Source organism: Dasypus novemcinctus, chromosome 2 (genome assembly GCF_030445035.2).
Source record: "Dasypus novemcinctus isolate mDasNov1 chromosome 2, mDasNov1.1.hap2, whole genome shotgun sequence".
Taxonomy (NCBI): Eukaryota; Metazoa; Chordata; class Mammalia; order Cingulata; family Dasypodidae; genus Dasypus; species Dasypus novemcinctus.
In genome coordinates, this window is record NC_080674.1 from 5,176,230 (window position 1) to 5,195,688 (window position 19,459).

The window sequence follows — 19,459 nt, forward strand, 5'->3', positions numbered from 1 at the left end:
GCCGTGTTCCTGCTGCACTACGTGCACCGGTACCGCCGCCTCCCCGCCGCGCCCGCACGCGCCCTGCTTCCCCGGCGCCCCGCCGCGCCCGCACGCGCCCTGCTTCCCCGGCGCCCCGCCGCGCCCGCACGCGCCCTGCTTCCCCGGCGCCCCGCCGCGCCCGCACGCGCCCTGCTTCCCCGGCGCCCCGCCCCGCCGCCCCGCACGCGCCCTCCTTCCCCGGCGCCCCGCCGCCCCCGCACGCGCCCTCCTTCCCCGGCGCCCCGCCGCCCCCGCACGCGCCCTCCTTCCCCGGCGCCCCGCCGCCCCCGCACGCGCCCTCCTTCCCCGGCGCCCCGCCGCCCCCGCACGCGCCCTGCTTCCCCGGCGCCCCGCCGCCCCCGCACGCGCCCTGCTTCCCCGGCGCCCCGCCCCGCCACCCCCGCACGCGCCCTCCTTCCCCGGCGCCCCGCCCCGCCCTGCTTCCCCGGCGCCCCGCCGCCCCCGCACGCGCCCTCCTTCCCCGGTGCCCCGCCCCGCCGCCCCCGCACGCGCCCTGCTTCCCCGGCGCCCCGCCCCGCCGCCCCCGCACGCGCCCTGCTTCCCCGGCGCCCCGCCCCGCCGCCCCCGCACGCGCCCTGCTTCCCCGGCGCCCCGCCGCCCCCGCACGCGCCCTCCTTCCCCGGCGCCCCGCCGCCCCCGCACGCGCCCTCCTTCCCCGGCGCCCCGCCGCCCCCGCACGCGCCCTCCTTCCCCGGCGCCCCGCCGCCCCCGCACGCGCCCTCCTTCCCCGGCGCCCCGCCGCCCCCGCACGCGCCCTGCTTCCCCGGCGCCCCGCCGCCCCCGCACGCGCCCTGCTTCCCCGGCGCCCCGCCGCCCCCGCACGCGCCCTGCTTCCCCGGCGCCCCGCCGCCCCCGCACGCGCCCTGCTTCCCCGGCGCCCCGCCCCGCCGCCCCCGCACGCGCCCTCCTTCCCCGGCGCCCCGCCCCGCCGCCCCCGCACGCGCCCTCCTTCCCCGGCGCCCCGCCGCCCCCGCACGCGCCCTGCTTCCCCGATGCCCGTCACCGCATCCCCGACCCCCGTACCCTCTCCCTGCGGTCCCCCACTCCGCCCCCGGCGCCCCATCCCTGGATCCCTGGCGCCCAATTACTGTGATTTCTGGACTCTGCTCTGTGCCTGCAGTTAAGCAATCCTGCTCCCTACCCCCTGGCACCGTCTCCCCGTGACCCCAGACACCCGCACGCTGCCTACGGCGCAGTGCCCTCTCCTGTGCACCCCCACACCACCACCACCCCACTCCTGCGATCCCTGACCCCCATCTCAGCACCTTCCCCCTGCAATCCCCAGGCCCTCTGCCCGTGTCCCCCGTCCCTGGAGCCCTCTCCACGCAGTTACTCCTCAGATCCTCCTCAGATCCCCCAGGGACCCTGCACACCCCAGCCCCTTCCTCTCCTGCATTTAACCCCTGCCGTCCAGCTACCACCCCCCTGAATTACCTACCCCCTCCATCACCACCACCCCTACCGGTACCTTCTCTCTGAAGTTATCGCCCCTATCTCCTCTCCCTGCTGACTCCCATGCCATAGAGCCAACTCTAAGAAGGGGTGTGGGGGTGGATACAAAGTGCTCTGCAGTGTCTGAGGGTTAAACCAGCAGCCCCTGGCATCCAGCACTTCTTGAAGGTGATTCTTCTCACCTTTATCCCGTCACACTCAGGGTTGGAGCTGTTTTCCCCTAGCCAAGGCAACTGGCTGCAACTTAGACACCTGGCTTCCTGGCTATTTTGTCATTTCTTCTTTTTTAAGAAAATATTTATTTGTTTTTTATTTCTCTCCCCTTCCCCCGCCCCCCACCCCAGTTGTTTGTTCTCTGTGTTTCATTTGCTGGGTGTTCTTTTTTGTCTGCTTCTGTTGTTGTTAGCAGCATGGGAATCTGCGTTTCGCTTTGCTGTGCCATCTCGCTGCATCAGCTCTCCGTGTGTGTGGCGCCATTCCTGGGCAGGCTGCACTTTCTTTCATGCTGGGCAGCTCCCCTTACGGTGTGCAGTCCTTGCACATGGGGCTCCCTTATGCGGGGGACACCCCTGCGTGGCAGGGCACTTCTTGTGCGCATCAGCACTGCGTGTGAGCCAGTTCCACACCGGTCAAGGAGGCCCGGGGTTGGAACCACTGACCTTCCATGTAGTAGACGGATGCCCTAACCACTGGGCCAAGTCCACTTCCCTGTCATTTTTTCTTGACAGTACTTGACAGGATGCATTTGAATTAATCACTTTCAGGGAAGTAATCATTACACAAGGAGCCCCAGAACTTTCCTTACCTTTACAGACATGGTAAAATTTTAAAGACTCGACAGCAGTCTGAAATCTGCAGATCCCTGAGAAGTTGGGCTCTCTCCAGCTCAGGGACCTGCAGCCAGTGTCCTTGGGCTCTTCCCTGCCTAATGGAACAAAAGCTTAAAATCAACATTTAACAGACTTTATTCAGAGTCCAAAAAGCTGCCCATGCAAGGGGAGTGGGCTCTTGTGGTGTGAGCAGGGGCAGGCACTCAGCCTCCTGAGCTCCAGTGCCTTGATGCGTACCTCTTCGTGGAGATGGAGGAAGGAAGGAAGGCTCGTGAGTGCAGGTGTGCCTGGAAGCCTCTTCTCTCTCCTGCTACCTTAAGTCCCGCGGGGGAGAAGGCTCCATGGGGGCAGGCTCTGCATTGCCCATCCTGAAACAGTGCCAGAGACCCAGGGCAGGTCTCCATATGTGATCCATACCTGGACACCAGCTCCTTACCTGACTCCTGGTGTGAAGGTTTGAAGCTGGATGGCCCCCAGAAAAGTGTGTTCTGAAAGCTCATCCACTCCTGGGATATATGCCTATTAGGAGTGGGGCCTTTTGATTAGGTAACATCTGTTAAGACGTGTGGTTACTGGAGCCCTTTAAACAAGAATGTAATTCAGAGAGAGAAGAGAGAAAGCCACGGAAGCCAGAAGCTGAAAGCATTAAAGCCAGAAGAGAAGGGAGAGCCCAGCAGACGCTGCCTTGTGCCTTGCCACGTGGCAGAGGAGCCCAGCATCGCCGGCAGCCCGTCTTCCTCGCCTTGATGGCGCCACGCTTGGAACACTTTCAGGGCCTCGGAACTGTAGGCTTGTATGCTAATAAAAGCCCACTGTCAAGCCAGCCTGTTTCTGGTGTGTTGCTTTCAGCACCTTTAGCAGACTAAAAGCCCTAGTTCTATCTGCGTTCCCTCTGCACACAGGTCACCTCATCTGCTTTAGACAGGTGACGAATTCAACGTCCCGCGAAGGCATGCAAGTGCCATGTGTCTGTTCGGGAGTATCACCTTAACTTCAGGCCCCGGCTAAAGTTACCTAGCCTGGGACAGAGCCAGACGGCCCCCGGCGTAGCAGACCTTCTCCATGAGTACGCCAGGACCTCTGTCTGTCTGTCTGCTTCTCTGACGGCTCTGGAGTGGGTCAGGCTGCTTAGTGCTACCCCAGCCCCGTCACTCATCACTCACGGCCTGGGTCAGGGAGGGAGCTGCCCTGTGCCCCGGTTTCCCTGTGTGTGTGGCATAAGGAAGGTTGCCGGCTGGCGGAGTGGCACACAGGCTAAGGAAAGATGGCTCTGCAGAAGGCTCAGTGCCTTGCCCGGGCCGGGCACCTGGCGTCCATGCACGCGTGCTCGTGTGACTCACACACTCCCACAGCTGCCCATCTGGAGCGCCAGTGCAGAACCCCACTGTGCACAAAGGGACCGCGCAGCGAACGTCCAGGCCGCCTCCACTGGAAGACTGAGCTCAGCTCTCGCAAAGGACGACAGCCACCTCTAGAGCGGCAACTTGCCATGGTCGCCTCGGGCCGACAAGGCCCCTGGGGCACCGGTGCTGGCAGACGACAGCACAGGGGCTACAGCTCCTGATTTCTAGACCAGGGGCATGGCAAACTTTGCCCCAAGGGGATTTGCTGGGTTGGGTGCAATTTTTCTAAACTGCCTGGCTATTTTTTTTTAAGTTGTTTATGTACCGCACACCTGGCCGGTGTGGCTTGGTGACGTTTACTTTTTCCAAACACAAAAGATAACCATTTTCCGTTCTGCGCAAGCACCTAATTTATTCAACAGTCACTCGACCTCACTCAGTGAGCCCTTGGAAGAGAACAGCGCTTTTTATAAGCCGGCCCAGCCGATCCAGTAAATATCAGTTGAGCCAGTTCTTGGCACTGGGCACTGCGAAGTCCCCAAGCATGAGGAAGGGGGAAGGCTGTCACAGCGGCAGCGCGGGAACACAAGCCAGGGTGCCCTGGAGAGACCTTGACCGGGGCGGGGCAGGGGGGTGGGGGGGAGAACCTGCAGACCTCGGCAGGTTCAGTGGGTGTGAACCGGTGAGGCGGGAGAGGAGGGAGGCTTGGCCCTGGGGGAGTGGGGGACTGTTAGCCTTCCTGAAGGAACGGTGAGCCCCGAGACCCGATGGAGGTGTTTCCAAGTGCCAGTGGGCTAAGAGGGAGGCAAGAACCCCCAAGCCTGCCCAGAAAAGCCTGGCGCTAAAGGGAAGAACACAGATAGGCAGCTAGCCCGGCCGGGGAGGGCAGGCAGGGGCAGGGCTGGTTTGCCTCTCCCCGTACAGGAAGCCTGCATCATACCATTCCTTCAGCCAGCCCTTCCTGAGGGCGGATTTCTGTGCCAGGCACTGTACTGATAACTGAGACTACAGACAGAGGTTTTCCCTTAAGGAACCGAGGACCAAAGGATGGAGTGGGGGATCGCGGCGGCTTTTGGGTAAAGCAGCCTGGACAGGAAGTACGTTGCCCTTCCAGGCCACCCGTGAGCCCCTGAGCTCCTGCAGCGCAGCGCAGCGCATGACCCAAGACCACCGCGCTCGCCAGCCTCTTCTCCTCGCCCCTGCAGCTGCCCCGCGCCACGCTCCCGGCTGCCCTGTGCACTTGGTGGCTCTGGACGCCCCTTCTCTTCCTCCTCCTCCAGCAATGTTCAACCTGGGCACGGCACTTGGCTCTTGTCCCAGCCATCTTTCTGGCCCCCCCTTGTTTCTCTTCCTAGGCTGGCACCCTCGCCAAGCCCATCCTCTGAGCCGGACTTCCTCGCCCGCTCTTTTCCTGCTCTCATCTCCAGACACTGCGTGGCTAGAAATCTGCTGTGGCTGGCTGTCCTGGCCCATGTCAGCTCAGAGCCACCTGCCCTGCTGAGCTCCCTAACCCGTTCTACCACTTCCCCTCTTGTTGAGCAGGCAACCTTGGCGCGTGGGCTTTTCCCTTCCAGCTCTCAGCGGTGAATGATCTCCTGGATTCTGTAGTTATCTGTTAGTCCATCTAGCAGTGTCCAAGTGTAGCTCGAGCCCCAGGGGCCGAGGGCGGGAGGTCGAACGGCCTCTGACGGCCTCCTGGTTGCCCTCCGCCAGCTCCAAACTGCCATGATCCCTGCTGCGGTCCCTCCAGGAATTGTGCCCGCTTCTGATTCCATCGTGTCCTCTGTTCAGGTCTTTTAAGGGATTCCTAGCGAGAGCCTGGCTCCAGGCACACCCTGCAATGTGTCATCACCTGATGGCGCTGGAGAAGGGGCGTACTCTGTGAAATGCTCGTTTGGACTGTAACATTGTCTGGAAAGGGAGAAGTGCATCACTCTATCTTTGTAGGAATCTATGCAATTTAGTTATGGATGCAAGAGTGTTTCGCAGAGGAGAAGGGCGGGACTGAGAGCTCAGCAGAGCTGTAGATTTCCATGCTGTCAAATGGTTGAGGAACAAGTCATCAAACTGGCTTTCAAATTCACCGTCACTCTTAGTTTTAAACATGCAAACATGATCAAAGCCCCCATTGTCTAAAGTAATCCCAAATCATCAAAGCAGATAATTCCTTGTTCCCAACCCTGGAGGTACAGCATGATATAGGTTGACCTGGACGATTCTGCCCCTTATATATATTTTTTTCTTTTGAGAGTCATATCATTTACTGAATGCTAATTTATCATGGCAAGGAAACCGGGGTACTATAGTTAATCCCAGCTTGTTGGGACGATATTTTTAAGAGATAATTCTTGTCATTTGCTAGGTGAGGCGAGGAGGCTTGGAAGTTGTTTCCAGAATAGAGCAGAACAAACCTTATTTTAAAGGTTTTAAAGAAGAGCCTTGCCCAGAGCGTGCATTCATTTGACCCTTTTAAAAGAATGCTTTTCCCCACTGGGTTACGCCCAGTGTGTGGGCTTCAAAGGAGGAAATTAGTCCTGCCGGTGTGACTAGTTGGAGAAACACTGCAGGCCCTTTAGGAACACCCCCGCTTGCCACCTTCCGCACACCGCTGCAGCCCTTTGGGGACAGCCTTGGGGACCTGTGTGCCTTGGGACAGTTGCTTGGCTTCCTGGGTGCTTGTTAGGCGCTGGCCTTGCCCTTAAAATTGACAACCTCCCCAGATGACCTGCGTGCTGGGTTGTCAGTTCGCTTTGCTTGATGCTCTGAGCCTTCTCAGCCACCCGCTGGGGGTCTTCAGGCAGAGAAGCCCTTACCCCCCCATCCAACGCCCCTGGCCCTTCTCCCACAACCGCTTGCCAGCGCGCCTCGTGTCCCAGGCCGTCGGCGATATGTGTCGACAGGGCCTGCGAGCGTCTAGACCTGCGGGGAGGCGGGTGCTCGGTGCCAGCGGCCCCCTACCTGAGGGTCCCCGGCTAGCCCCACACTGCTACGCATCACAGTCTAAATGGACTAGCGCGGGGTGTTTAACACCCGTGAGAGGGACCATCCCACACACACCTCATCTCCCATGAGCCGTGTCTGGAGGGGCCTGCAGAGGGCCAGAGCGATTACGGGGTGATGCTCCCCCTGTGAGGTTCCTGGGAGAGGCTCCCTCTTCCCGCTGCCTTCTCCCCTCTCCCCTCTCCCGCTCACCTCTCCCCTCTCCCCAGCGCCAGGTCCGCTGAGCAGCCCGCGGGGAGCTGTCCAGGGGCCGCGGGGAGCTGTCCAGGGGCGGCGGGAGCTGTCCAGGGGCCGCGGGAGCTGCGCGGGGCGGCGGGAGCTGTCCAGGGGCCGCGGGAGCTGTCCAGGGGCCGCGGGAGCTGTCCAGGGGCCGCGGGAGCTGCGCAGGGGCGGCGGGAGCTGTCCAGGGGCCGCGGGAGCTTTCCAGGGGCCGCGGGAGCTGCGCAGGGGCGGCGGGGAGCTGCGCAGGGGCGGCGGGGAGCTGCGCAGGGGCGGCGGGAGCTGCGCAGGGGCGGCGGGAGCTGCGCAGGGGCCGCGGGGAGCTGCGCAGGGGCCGCGGGGAGCTGCGCAGGGGCCGCGGGGAGCTGCGCAGGGGCCGCGGGAGCTGTCCAGGGGCCGCGGGAGCTGCGCGGGGCGGCGGGATCTGTCCAGGGGCGGCGGGATCTGTCCAGGGGCGGCGGGGAGCCGCGCAGGGGCTCGGCTGCCAAGTTCACAAAGGGAATTTTCTCCTGGGAGTTTATTAGATTGGAGCCAAGGGGAGAGTCAGGACACAGCTTTGTATTCCTCCAGGCACGACTTTTCTATTTTTTAGAGAAGTTGTATGTTTACTGAAAAAGCATTCAGAAAGTACAGGCTTCCAGCACACACCCTCACACCGGCGCTTTCCCTACCATCAACACTTCGCGTTCGTGCGGTACCTTTAGTAGGACGGATAAAGCAATGTGTTTATAATTACACCGTTAACCACAGGCCATAGCTACCTTAAGTTTCACTGTTCCACAGTTCTTTTTTTTTTTTTTTAATAATCTTTTTATACTGGTAACATATGCATCCTGAAAGTTCCTCTTTTAACCACACTCAAGGCTACAATTCAGTACCGTTAATTATATTCACAATATTCTGCTACCCTTCACACCATCCATTACCAAAACTTTTCCATCACCCCGAACAGAAATTCTGCATGCATTAAGCATTAACTCCCCACTCCCCGCTCTCACCCTGGCCTCTGGTGACCCGTATTCCGGCATCTGGCTTTATGAATTTGGGTGTTCTGATTGTTTCATGAAGTGAGATCATACAATATTTGTCCTGTCATGTGTGGCTTATTTCCTTTGACGTTGTGTTGGTCAGGGTTCTCTAGGGAAACAATCAACAAGGGACATCTGTTGATAGTAAGATTTATCAGAGTCTCTCATGCAGCCGTGGGGATGCACAAGTCCAGTTCCGCAGGCAGGCTGCAATCAGAGCTCTGATGAAAGTCCAGTGAAGATTCTTGATGAGTTCTGGGAGATGTTGGCTATCCAAAGATGAGCTGGGAAATTCTCTTTCAATGCTGGAATCACGTCCCCTTTTAAGGGACTTGACTGATTGGGTTAAGCATCATTTATTGCTGATGGCAATCTCCCTGACTGATGTAATTGTAGCCAGCTATCTATGATTTACCATTGCAGTAAAGTCAATGGTGATGAAAGTCCATAAATGCCCTTGTATTACAGTCAGCCCAGTGCTTGCTGGACCAAACAACTGGGCACAATTACCTGGCCAAGTTGATACAATAGCCTAACCATCACAGACATGATGTCTATAAGGTTCATTGATATTGTACCATGTATAACAACTTCATTCCTTTCTACAGCTGCATAATATCGCAAGGTATGTATCTACTGCACTGTGTTTATCCATCGGTTGATGAATACTTGGGTGACTGCCATCCTTTGGCAATTGTGAATAATGCTGCTGTGAGCATCAGTGTGTAAATATCTGTTCAAGTCCCTGCGTTCAGTTATTTTGAGTATATACCTAGAAATGGTACTGTCAGGTCAAATTTTAATTCTGTATTTAGCTTTCTGGAAGTGTTTTCTACAGTGGCTGCACCCTTTTGCATTCCCACCAGCAATGAACGAGTGTCCCTATTCCTCCATATCTACTCCAACACTTGTTATTTTACTTTTTTTTAAACACTAGCCATTCTACGAGGTGTGAAAAGGAATCCTGTTGCACTTTTGATTTGCATTTCCCTAATGGCTAATGATGATGATCATTCTTTTTTTCCTTGTTGGTCATTTGTATTTTGCTACAAATTATGTAATCATCTTTTGACAAAAATGAATGAAACTTTTATGGGTCTTTAAGTGCATTCATTGCACTACCTTTGTAAAGCACAGCTCAGCCAAAGTCTCAGTAATAGCAGAATAACCTAGGTGATTCAAATGAACATTCCCTGATGAAGGATCTACTGATGGAGGTGAGGGCATGGTTAAGGGAGTGAAAAAGGATGTTGAGGTATGAAGAGACTAGCAGCAGGGGAAGCCATGGTCATCCCTTGGTTTGCAGGGAAAGGGGAAGGAAATGCTGCTGCCAGAGTCCAGTGTGAGCTGTAGCTGCACGCGGAAGGTCGCGGCTACTGCGAGATTCTACTGAAGCAGGGAAGGAGCAGGGAAGAAGCCCTTGCCTCTAGCTCCTCCTGTGCTTTGATCTTCTGCTTGTACTTCTGTTGGCCAAACTCAAACACAGAGAGCTGGCAAGAAAAGGGGATGATGCGGTTCCCAAACACAGCCACCCAGGGTGCAGTGCCAGGAAGAGAAGGCTCTAGGGTGTTGGCAGCAAATAAAGAATAACCTGAATGGTGACCCCCTAAGACAGGACTGAGTCAAACAAGTGTGGACAGGGCAGGAAATCATGGTGGACCTGAGTTCCAAAAGAACAACTAAGTTTACTTGACAGAATGCTTTTCGTCTACAAATTGTGGGCTTGACGGGGCGTATCTCTACACTTGACCAGCGACCCTCTCCCACCACCTCTCCAGTGCATTTGCCTCTAGAGGAAGGAATAAATGAGGACACGCCTGATGATTTCTTCACTCATTCCCTCACCTGTGACTGGGAGAGTGCACCACTCAAAGCTTCTTTTTTTTTTTTTGGAAGGAATGTGCAGCTTTTAATAATTCAAACTTAGGTTGAGCCAAAGCAGTTTTAGTTGCTTATCTTTGAAAATATATGTGACTTTTTGAGACTGTTTCTTCTGTAAACTGTACATATTAATTGAGATATTTAAATATTATAATGATATGAATATTTTCCTATATATCAAACATATCAAACAAATTACAGTTTTGATTCCAAATTTTGGATACGTTTGTATAATATTGGTGACAGCCTCTGTATTCAAGAAACAAAAGGGAGGTAAAAACCGGACAGGGATTTAGAGAGTTGATAGTAAAATTACAATTTGTTAGAGGAAGTCCAGGCAAATAATAGAGTTTTGCTTAACTTGTGAACATTTCAGATTATTATCTTTTTTTTATTGCCTTTTTTTTAAGGTATATAGATCACAAAAAATTGTTACATTAAAAAATGTAAGAGGTTCCCATATACCCCACCCCCCACCCCCCACATCAACAACGTCTTTCATCTTTGTGGCAAGTCACACAGACCCTGGAAGGAAAGACAGGGAGATGTGGGTGCAACACCCAAAGGACTCTCTGGGACGTGGGCTGGGGCTGAATCTCTCCACTGGCCAGCAGGTTCTGTTTAATTTTATGGGCACAGGCTGAGCTTTAGTCATTCCCCTTAAATGTGTGTGCTTTTGTTCAAAAAACCCATTCGGGAGTGAGAGTATGTGTTAGTGAAAATTCATCACCACTGAGAAGGATCTTCTCAAGGAGGGGAGGGGGATTATATTCAGCTTTCTTGTTCTTCATTTCCACGGGCTTCGCTTTGTTTATAACTATTTCATGAATTCTCGTCTTCCGGTAGGTTTATAAGTATGAGCAACTTCAAGGTTCTAAGTGATGAGACATCTTTCGACAACTTAGAAAGTGTGTTAGATTTTATCCAACACAAGACTAGAACCCAGGTTTTCTGATTATAGTCTGGCATGTTTTCCATTCTCTTTTAGTGAAGTTGAATAATCGCCTCCAAAGCAATCTGTTTGGTAGTCCCAAATTTCCGTAGATTGGATTTGTGTGTTGGGGGGCGGGTGGCACCTGTGCTCTGATGTTCAGGGAACACTTGGGGGGCAGATGTGGATGTGATGGGAAGCAGTTCAGACACTCCAGGAGTGGGGGGTGTATGGACACAGCAGCCCCACTGGCGCACTTGGGGCAGGCTCTACCAGGCCGAACGCGTGGATTCTGAGAAGGTTGCCCTCCTGCCAGGGGGCTCTGCCTGGGGAGCAGAGCTCCTGGGAAGAAGGCCCCTGCTTCCCCACCTCTTCCAGGACCCTTGAGAGCGCTGTCGTTAGCCACTGGCTCCAAGACCCCCGCCCACTTCTTTGGAACGCACAGGAACAGACTGTGTCCACTGCCCCGCCCTCCTGCCAGGGCCCAGCCCCCATCTCATAGCGTTGTACACATAATTAACAGCACCCAAATATGTATATCTGAACCTGATCAAAAGGGGGAAGTGTCCGATTGTATGTATGTCACAATAAAAATTTGAAAAAACAAATCCATGGAACTACACTACACAGTGAACCCTAAGTTAAACCATGGGCCCCAGTTTTTAAATTCCAGGTCCTCAGTTTTGACTATAAGTGTTAACACATCATATGTGGTCCAGTGATACAACTCTACAAAAATGTTCTGTCGTCAATCATAATAAATGTTCCATCCTAGACAAGGAGTTGATTGTTGGGTGGTGTACAGGACTCGTGTCTCATGCATGACTCTTCTACAAATGCCCAACTTCTTCAATAAAGAAAAATGGAATAAAAAGTTGTTAGAAACCCAGATGAGACTAGAGTACTCAGAACTTGAGCAGCTGTATCCTCTACTGGGGAGCTTTACACATCCCAGTGTCTTGGTTCCACCACTAGACCAATTAAATCAGAATCTCTGGGTATGGGACCTGGGCACTGGTGCACTTTGAAAGCTTCTGTATGATTCTAATACCCATTTGTATTTGCAGTGATTGCTCTTTTCTCCTTTTTAAGTTTTCGTACACCCAGGAACTATTTTGTAAATTTCTTCAATGGGCACAGCACTGCTTGTTATTTGTTACTCAGAACCCAGCATATGTTGAAATATAAAGACTCCTGCCAAATGGCTTGGCCATTTTGCCTATTGGCATCAACATTACACCTTGTTGCACAGACAGCTCTTCATAAGTTACATACTTACCATCTTCAAAGGCTGTATTTCTGTCTACTTCTCTGTCTAAAGCTAAATTTGAAGATTAGGTTTGAAAACCAGAAGAGTTAACTACATTAGTCAAACATCACTAGAAAAATAAACTTGTATTTTCTAAGTGTGGTTTCACAGGTCTTGCTCTTCATTTGAGGTAACCAGACCACTTTCTGATGTGGTGACATTTCTCGTAAAAACTGAGGACCTTAATTAATTATGTAACTTTCAGAATGATGAATAAGATTGCTAATTGTTCTTTCTTGCTTGGACAAATGCTTGGGGCTTTGTCAAATCATAAATAATAATGTCTGTGCATTTAAAGATAATTACGCTAAGAAGACACAGGAAAAGAAACCTTCTGAAGCACTTTGTTTGGGGTCTTTTAAAAATGTTTTCTCACCTCTCCGTACTTTACAGATTAGCTTCCAGAGTTTACATGATTTTCCCCTAGATTTTCCAACTCATAACTCTGGAGCCCACGTCCCCTCCCACCCTCTTCCCCCACCCCCAAGATCATATTGCCTCCTTGTCCCTAGAAAATTTGGGAAGGTAGATAAGTGGAACTTGAAATCATTTGTATGTGTTCTATCTGTGATAGGATTTAGCTCTGAGCAGTGAAGTAACCAACAAGATTTCACCACTTGATTTCAGCTCTTCTCCTCCCTCAAGCAGTGGCAGGAGCTGGAGTCAGGAAGTGCTCTGGGTGATTTAGGGTGGAGGATCAAGTTAGCCTGGCCCTCCAAAGTCAACCTCAGTTCTCCTCTGGAGGTTTTAGAAGTTAGCTAGGCTCTTCATTCTTCACCAGCAGTGCTTCAGACCAGCTCGCCCATGGCTACTGGCAAAAGGACTTCTGGCTCTCGTCACACTTCCTTGGCAGATGGCAAGAGTTTGAAAAGAGGAAGAGACTAGGGCTAAGAGAAAAGCATGGTCCCATTCATCAGAGGGAAATGCCTTGGGCAAGTGGTATGAGAAGAGGAACCCTCAGCTTTACTTGGATGGAATGGAGAGTTGAAACTTTGAATAATAAGAATTAAATTTGGTGATCTGAGGTGGGGATCAGATATTTTGAAGGTCATTTTGAAGAGCAAAGAACTCAATTAAATCACTACTAAAGAACCCCTGCACTTTTGCTTACTTGGACATTGGCATGATAAACAAAAATAGCATCAAAAAAAGATTATTTTTGTCAATAGACAGAAAGCTAGAGAATAATCTAGGGACCAATAGCACAGTAAACCCAGAGGTGGATAATGAGAATTGTGGTTGATGGTACAGATGCAAGAGTGTCCTTTGTGAACTAGAGCAAATATACATCACTATTTTTGGGTATGTGGAGAAGCATGGGAAAAACAACTGGAGTGACCTATGGACTGTGCTTAACAGTACTAATGTAATAGTCATGCATCTAAGCCAAAGATGCACTCTGTTGATAATGGTGGAGTATGGGAAAAGTGTGCAAAATGTATGTTATGGACCTGGTAATAATCTGATGATATTATTTCATAATCTGTAACAAATGTTCCACCATGGTGTGGTGTGTCAGTAGAGAAGTGTTGTATGGGAATTTTGCACATGTGCATGATTGTTTTGTAAGTTTACAACCTCTGTCATAAAAATATATTTTAAAAATAATAATAGGGTGGGTTGGGGGAAAATTACACCAAATGTAAGTAGTAAGATTTTAACAATATTCTCTCATAATTTGTAAGAAATGTCCCATAACAATGCAAGGTGTTGGTGGAGGGTGGACGTATGGGACCTCTGTATGATGTTATGCATGTTCGCTTTGTAAGTTCACAACTTTAACTGTGCACTTATTGTTTATGTGTGTTCATGTATAAATGATATAACAATAACTAGTAATAATAGGGTGAGTTAAGGGAAAAATACTTTGGTTAGTAGTAATATTTTGAGAATGCTCTTTAATCATTAGTTAAAAATGTTTCACAACAAATCAAGGTAATGGTGGTAGGGTGAGGTATGAGAGCCCTGTATGAGGTTACACATGTTTGTTTTGTAAGTTCTCAACTATTACTATATACTAATTGTTTATGCATGTTCATGTATGAGTGATATACTTCAATAAATTTTTAAAAAAAGATTATTATTCTAGTAGTTTTTATAGAATGCATTGGGGGTTGGGGGGGGGAGCAAGTCTAGAGACCTTATCTTGGAGTGGGCCTGAGAAGGGAAGAAGTTGCACTTGAATAGCCATAATAGAGACTGAGAAATAAAAGTGAAGTCAATGATCTTCTAATTGTGAAGGACAAGAAAATTAATGTGACTTAGGGATGGAGTATACATATGAAAGACGAAGACAAAGGTGTAAATCAGGACTCCAGGATTCTGAACTTTTGGTCAAGCTGTAGTAAACATAATAGGGATATTGGGAATTCAAAGACAAAATTTCCTGGGGAATTTTCTCCCCAAGATCTCTCTGTATTCTGCTTCTTGGTGGTTGAGCATCATATTAAGTACTTATTGGTCATTTATATATCTTTTTTGCAGAAATGTATATTCTAGATATTAAACCCTTATCAGATTTGTAGTTTCCATATATTTTCTCCCAGTAGCTTTGCTATAGATTTTATGGGATTTTCTACATATAGGATCGTTTCCTTCGCAAGTGGGAAAAGTTTTCATTGTTCCTTTCCGATTTGGATGCCTTTTCTTTCTTTTTCTCATGTAATGGCTCTGGCTAGACCTTCCGATACCATGTTGAAGAACAGTGGTGAAAGTGGGCATCCTTGTTTTGTTCCTGGTCTTAGAGGGAAAACTTTCAGTCCTTAACCATTTCACGTGTTAGCTGTGGGTTTTTCGTATATGCCCTTTATCATGTTGAGGAAGTCTTCCTTCTATACCAAGGTTTCTGACCATTTTTATCAAGAAGCAGTTTTGAATTTTGTCACATGACTTTTCCACATCAATTGAGATCATCATGTAGGTTTATTTCCTTCATTCTATTGAGGTGGTATATTACATTAATTGATTTTCTTACATTCAATCACGCTTGCATACCTGGGATAAATCCCACTTGATCATGGAGTATAATTATTTTAATATGCTGTTGGATTTGGTTCGCTAGTGGTTTGTTGAGGATTTCTACATCAATATTCAGAAGGGATGCCCATCTCTAGTTTTCTTGTGGTACCTTTATCTAGCTTTGGTAGTAAGGTAATGTTGCCCTCATTAGGTAGTGTTCCCTCCTCTTCAAGATTTTGGAAGCATTTGCACAGGATTAGTGTTAATTCTTCTTGAAATATATGGTAAAATTTACCAATGAAGCCATCTGGTCCTAGGCTTTTTTGTTGTTGTTGAGAGATTTCCAATTATTGATTCAATCTCTTTACTTCTTATTGGTCTGTTGACATCTTCTGATTCTTCTTAAGTCAGTGTAGGACAAGTCAGTGTAGGACAACTTGTAGGACAAGTTCTAGGAACTTGTCCATTTCATTTCATTTGTTGGTGTGCAGTTGTTCGTAGCATGTTCTTACGATTCTTTTTATTTCTTTGCAGTTGTCGATCATGTACCTCATTCATTTGTCCACTTTCCTTTTCTTCATTGTCCATCTAGTTAAAAGTTTTGTTGAATTTCTTGATCTTTTCAATGAAACCAATTTTTGGTATGTTGTGTTTTTGCCTTGGTTCATCTCAAGATATTTCCTAATTTTCCTTATGGTTTCTTCTTTTACCAATTGATGTATTGCCAAGAATGTATTGCTTTATTTTCACACATATGTGAACTTTCCAGTTTTGCCTCTGTTATTGATTTCTAACTTTATTTCATTGTGGTCAGAGAAGATATGTTATATGATTTCACTATTTTTTAAAATTATGAATTGTTTTGTGATCTAACATAAGGTCTATGCAGAGAATGATCCATGTGCACTTGAGGACAATGTGAATTCCATGTCTGTTAGGTCTAGTTGGCTCACAGTATCCTTCAAGTCTTCTATCCTAATTGATTTTCTTTCTAGATGGTCTATTCATTATTGAAAGGTGTAGTGAAGTCTCCTACTATCAAAGTAGGATCATCTATTTCTCCCTTCGTTTCTATGAATATTTGCTTCATGTATTTTGGGGCTCTGCTTATATGTGCATATATATTTATGAAAATTATGTCTTCTTGCTGAAGTGACCCCTTTATCATTCTCTAATATCCTTCTTTATCCCTTGTAACAGTTTTTGCCTTAAAGTCTATTTTATCTGCTATTAATATAGCTACCCTAGCTCTTTTTGGTTACTATTTCATGGGATATTTTTCTCCATCCTTTCAGCTTCAACCTACTTGTGTCTTTGAAATTAGGGTGAGTCTCTTATAATCCTTTTTATTTCTGTAAGGTCAGTAGTGATGACCCCATTTTCATTTTTGATTTTGGTTATTTATGTTCTCTCTTTTAGTTGAAAGTTTGTCAACTTCATTGCTCTATTTTTAAAAATGTTTTGGTTTTATTGATTCTATTATTTTTCTTTCCTCTATTTCATTTAGCTCTGCTCTAATCTTTATTTCCTTCCTTCCACTAATTGTGTTTAATGTGCTCTTCTTGTTCTAGTTTCGTACAGTGTAAAGTTAGGTTATTGGTTTGTGACCTTTCTTCTTTTTCAATGTAGGCATTTAGAGCTATATATATCCTTCTGAGCACTGCCTTTGCTGCATCCTGTAAGATTTGGTCTGCTGTGTGTTCATTTTCATTCATCTCAAGGTATTTCCTAATTTCCTTTTTAATTTCTTCTTTGACTCATAAATGGATAAACAAATGGAATAGTATTCAGCTGTAAAAAGAAATAATAATAAGTGGTATGCTGGTACATGCTACAACATGAATGAACCTTGAAGATATCATGTTGAGTGAAATAAACCAGACACAGAAAGGCATATATTGTATTATTTCTATTATATGAAATCATTAGAATAAGCAAATACAGAAAGACAGAAAGCAGAATAATGATTACCAATGGTGGGGGAGGGGAGAATGGAGAGTTATTGCTAAATGGGTATGAGTTTTGGTCTGGGATTATGAAAATAGCCTGGAAATAGGTAGCTATGAAACTTACTGTATTGTCAATGTACTTAATATCAAATATTGTCCACTTAAAATGGATTGTAGCAGTTTGAGATTATTTTTGTGAATCCCTCCCCCCCAAAAAGAGAAAGATTATGTGTTAATCAGCAGAAAGGGTGCTGATGCAAAATACTAGGAATCTGTTGGCTTTTATAAGGATATTTATTTGGGATAGAAGCTTACAATCACAAGGTCCTAAAGAATCCAACTCAAGGTACCACAAAAGGTACTTTCTCACCCAAAGTCATTTGCCACGCATTGAGCAAGATGGCAAGATGGCAGACGATGTCTGCGAGGGCTCAGGCTTCCTCTTCCTCTTAAGGCTCATGGTCCCAGCTTCTTCTGATCTCAGCTGTAGGCTGGGGTAAGTCTCACCTCTCTCTCAGGGCTCATTGCTCTCCAGGCTCAGCTGCAGCTGTAGACTATCAGACTCATTCTCTTCCTGGGGGCCTCTGCTGTGTCTACAGAGCAGTCTCTATTCCTTTGTGGTGTTCTCCTGTGTATTTACTTCCTGGGCCTACAGCATCAAAACTAAAACTCCTCTGCTCCGTCATTTTCTCTTGGTGGGCGGGGACTCAACATCCTACTGTCGTGGCTGAATTAAAACCCTAATCATAATCTAATCAAGTAAAAGTGAAACCTCTAAATTTAATACTATCTAATATGCCCAGAGGAACAAGCCAGTTTACAAACACAATCCATTATCTATTTTTGAAATTCGTAAACAATACCACACTGCCACCATTATGTTTGTAAACTGGCCTGTTCCTCTGGGTGCGATACCCTTTGATTGTATTAAATTCAAAGGTTTTAAGTTTACTTAATAAAATCAGTTTAGGGCCTTTGATTCAAGCACATCAGTAGAGCATGGCTCAGGGCTGAGTCCCCGCCCCCTTGGTGGGCAGATATAAATGGACTCTCACTCAAGAAGATAGAAGAGGAGAGAACTTGGTCATTTCAGTCTTGCCATGTGACAGAAAGGAGAAAGCTCAAACAGCTAAAGCCCCAGGAAGAGAGATGAGCCCTTTGCCTGATAGTTTGCAGCCAAAGAGAACAGAGCCGCTGAGAAGTCCCAAGAGACCAGGCAGAGCTTGTCCGCCATCTTGCTTCAACACATGGCAACAGACTTTAGTGTGAAGGCAGCCTTGAGTTGGACTTTTTAGGGCCTTGTAACTGGAAGCTTTTCTACCAAATAAATATTCTTTATAAAAGCCAATGGATTTCTGGTACTTTGCATCAGCACCCTTTGGCTGGCTAATACATGGATATAATGATTTTATGTTATGTCTATTTTACCACAATTAAAAATTACCTAATTATAAGAATAAATCATGATTTAGTACAATCTTTGTAATATAGGTCTAATGAGAAACATGGAATTCTTTTTCACACAGATACTGCCAAATACTGATAACAGTCCTTGGGTATATTATTTTAATTGCGTGTACTCATGGCCATAAAGGCATTTATGGAACTCTTTAGATTCTTCCCCTGATATTTGTCTTTTAGGATGCCATTGCATTGTAGATTAATGACTTCCCATTGAGGTTTAGCGGCAACTCTGCAATTACACAGTTAAGTGGATTTTGAAATACAGGAATCAAGATCCGTAAAACACTACTGGAACTGTACTTTGAACGTGGAAATTTTATCTGCTGTAAATTTATGTAAGAATGGAGATTTCACTTTTGTTTTAACTTAAATAGCATGGAAGATACCTAAAGCTGCTTGATATTATTTGTGACTGAAACAACATCAGTGGTTGAAATGACCTTCCCACAGTAAAGCCTTGATTTAAGTGCTGTTTTGCCTTGAAATGTTAGCCTAAATTCATTAAGCAACATTTTCAAGTCTACAGCAATAGCTAATTTTGAAAACCCTTAGTATTCAACAAAAGTGGTTGAGGCCATCCCTCATTCAGAGCAATTTCTATCACTGCTGATTAAATCACAGCAGTGAAGAGCCTTTGTTTAGATTGGGGTGAGTCCTAATCCTTTTACTGGAGACATATAAACTGAGGACTGAGTGCAGACACCCACAGAGAAGGAGGGCTGCCATTTTACCCCAGAGCCACGGGAGAGAGGATGCCGGCAAAACCAACAGCGGCAGAAGGAGAAACCGGTGGGGCTGGGAGAGAGGTCGGAGGCTGGCCTCAGAGAGCAGCCCAAAGCTCAAGAGATACGACTGGGGGAGAGGCCAGCCATTGCCTGTTGGCCCACAGCTGAGCTTGGGAAGACAATGCGCCTGGTGGAGGCGGCAGAGGCCAGCTGCCATTTTGCCACATGGCAGGAGTCCAGGATCGCCAGCGGCCGACCTTTGGTGAGACAGCAAGTCTGATCATGCCTTGATGTGGACCTTTTCACAGCCTCAGAACTGACGGATTTC

General features: G+C 48.5%; 1 protein-coding gene across 3 annotated transcripts in view; it reads left to right on the forward strand.

Moving 5' to 3' along the window:
* SRD5A1 (steroid 5 alpha-reductase 1) overlaps positions 1–19,459 on the forward strand; it is a 39,256-nt gene that overhangs the window by 582 nt on the left and 19,215 nt on the right. The window lies entirely within an intron of this gene.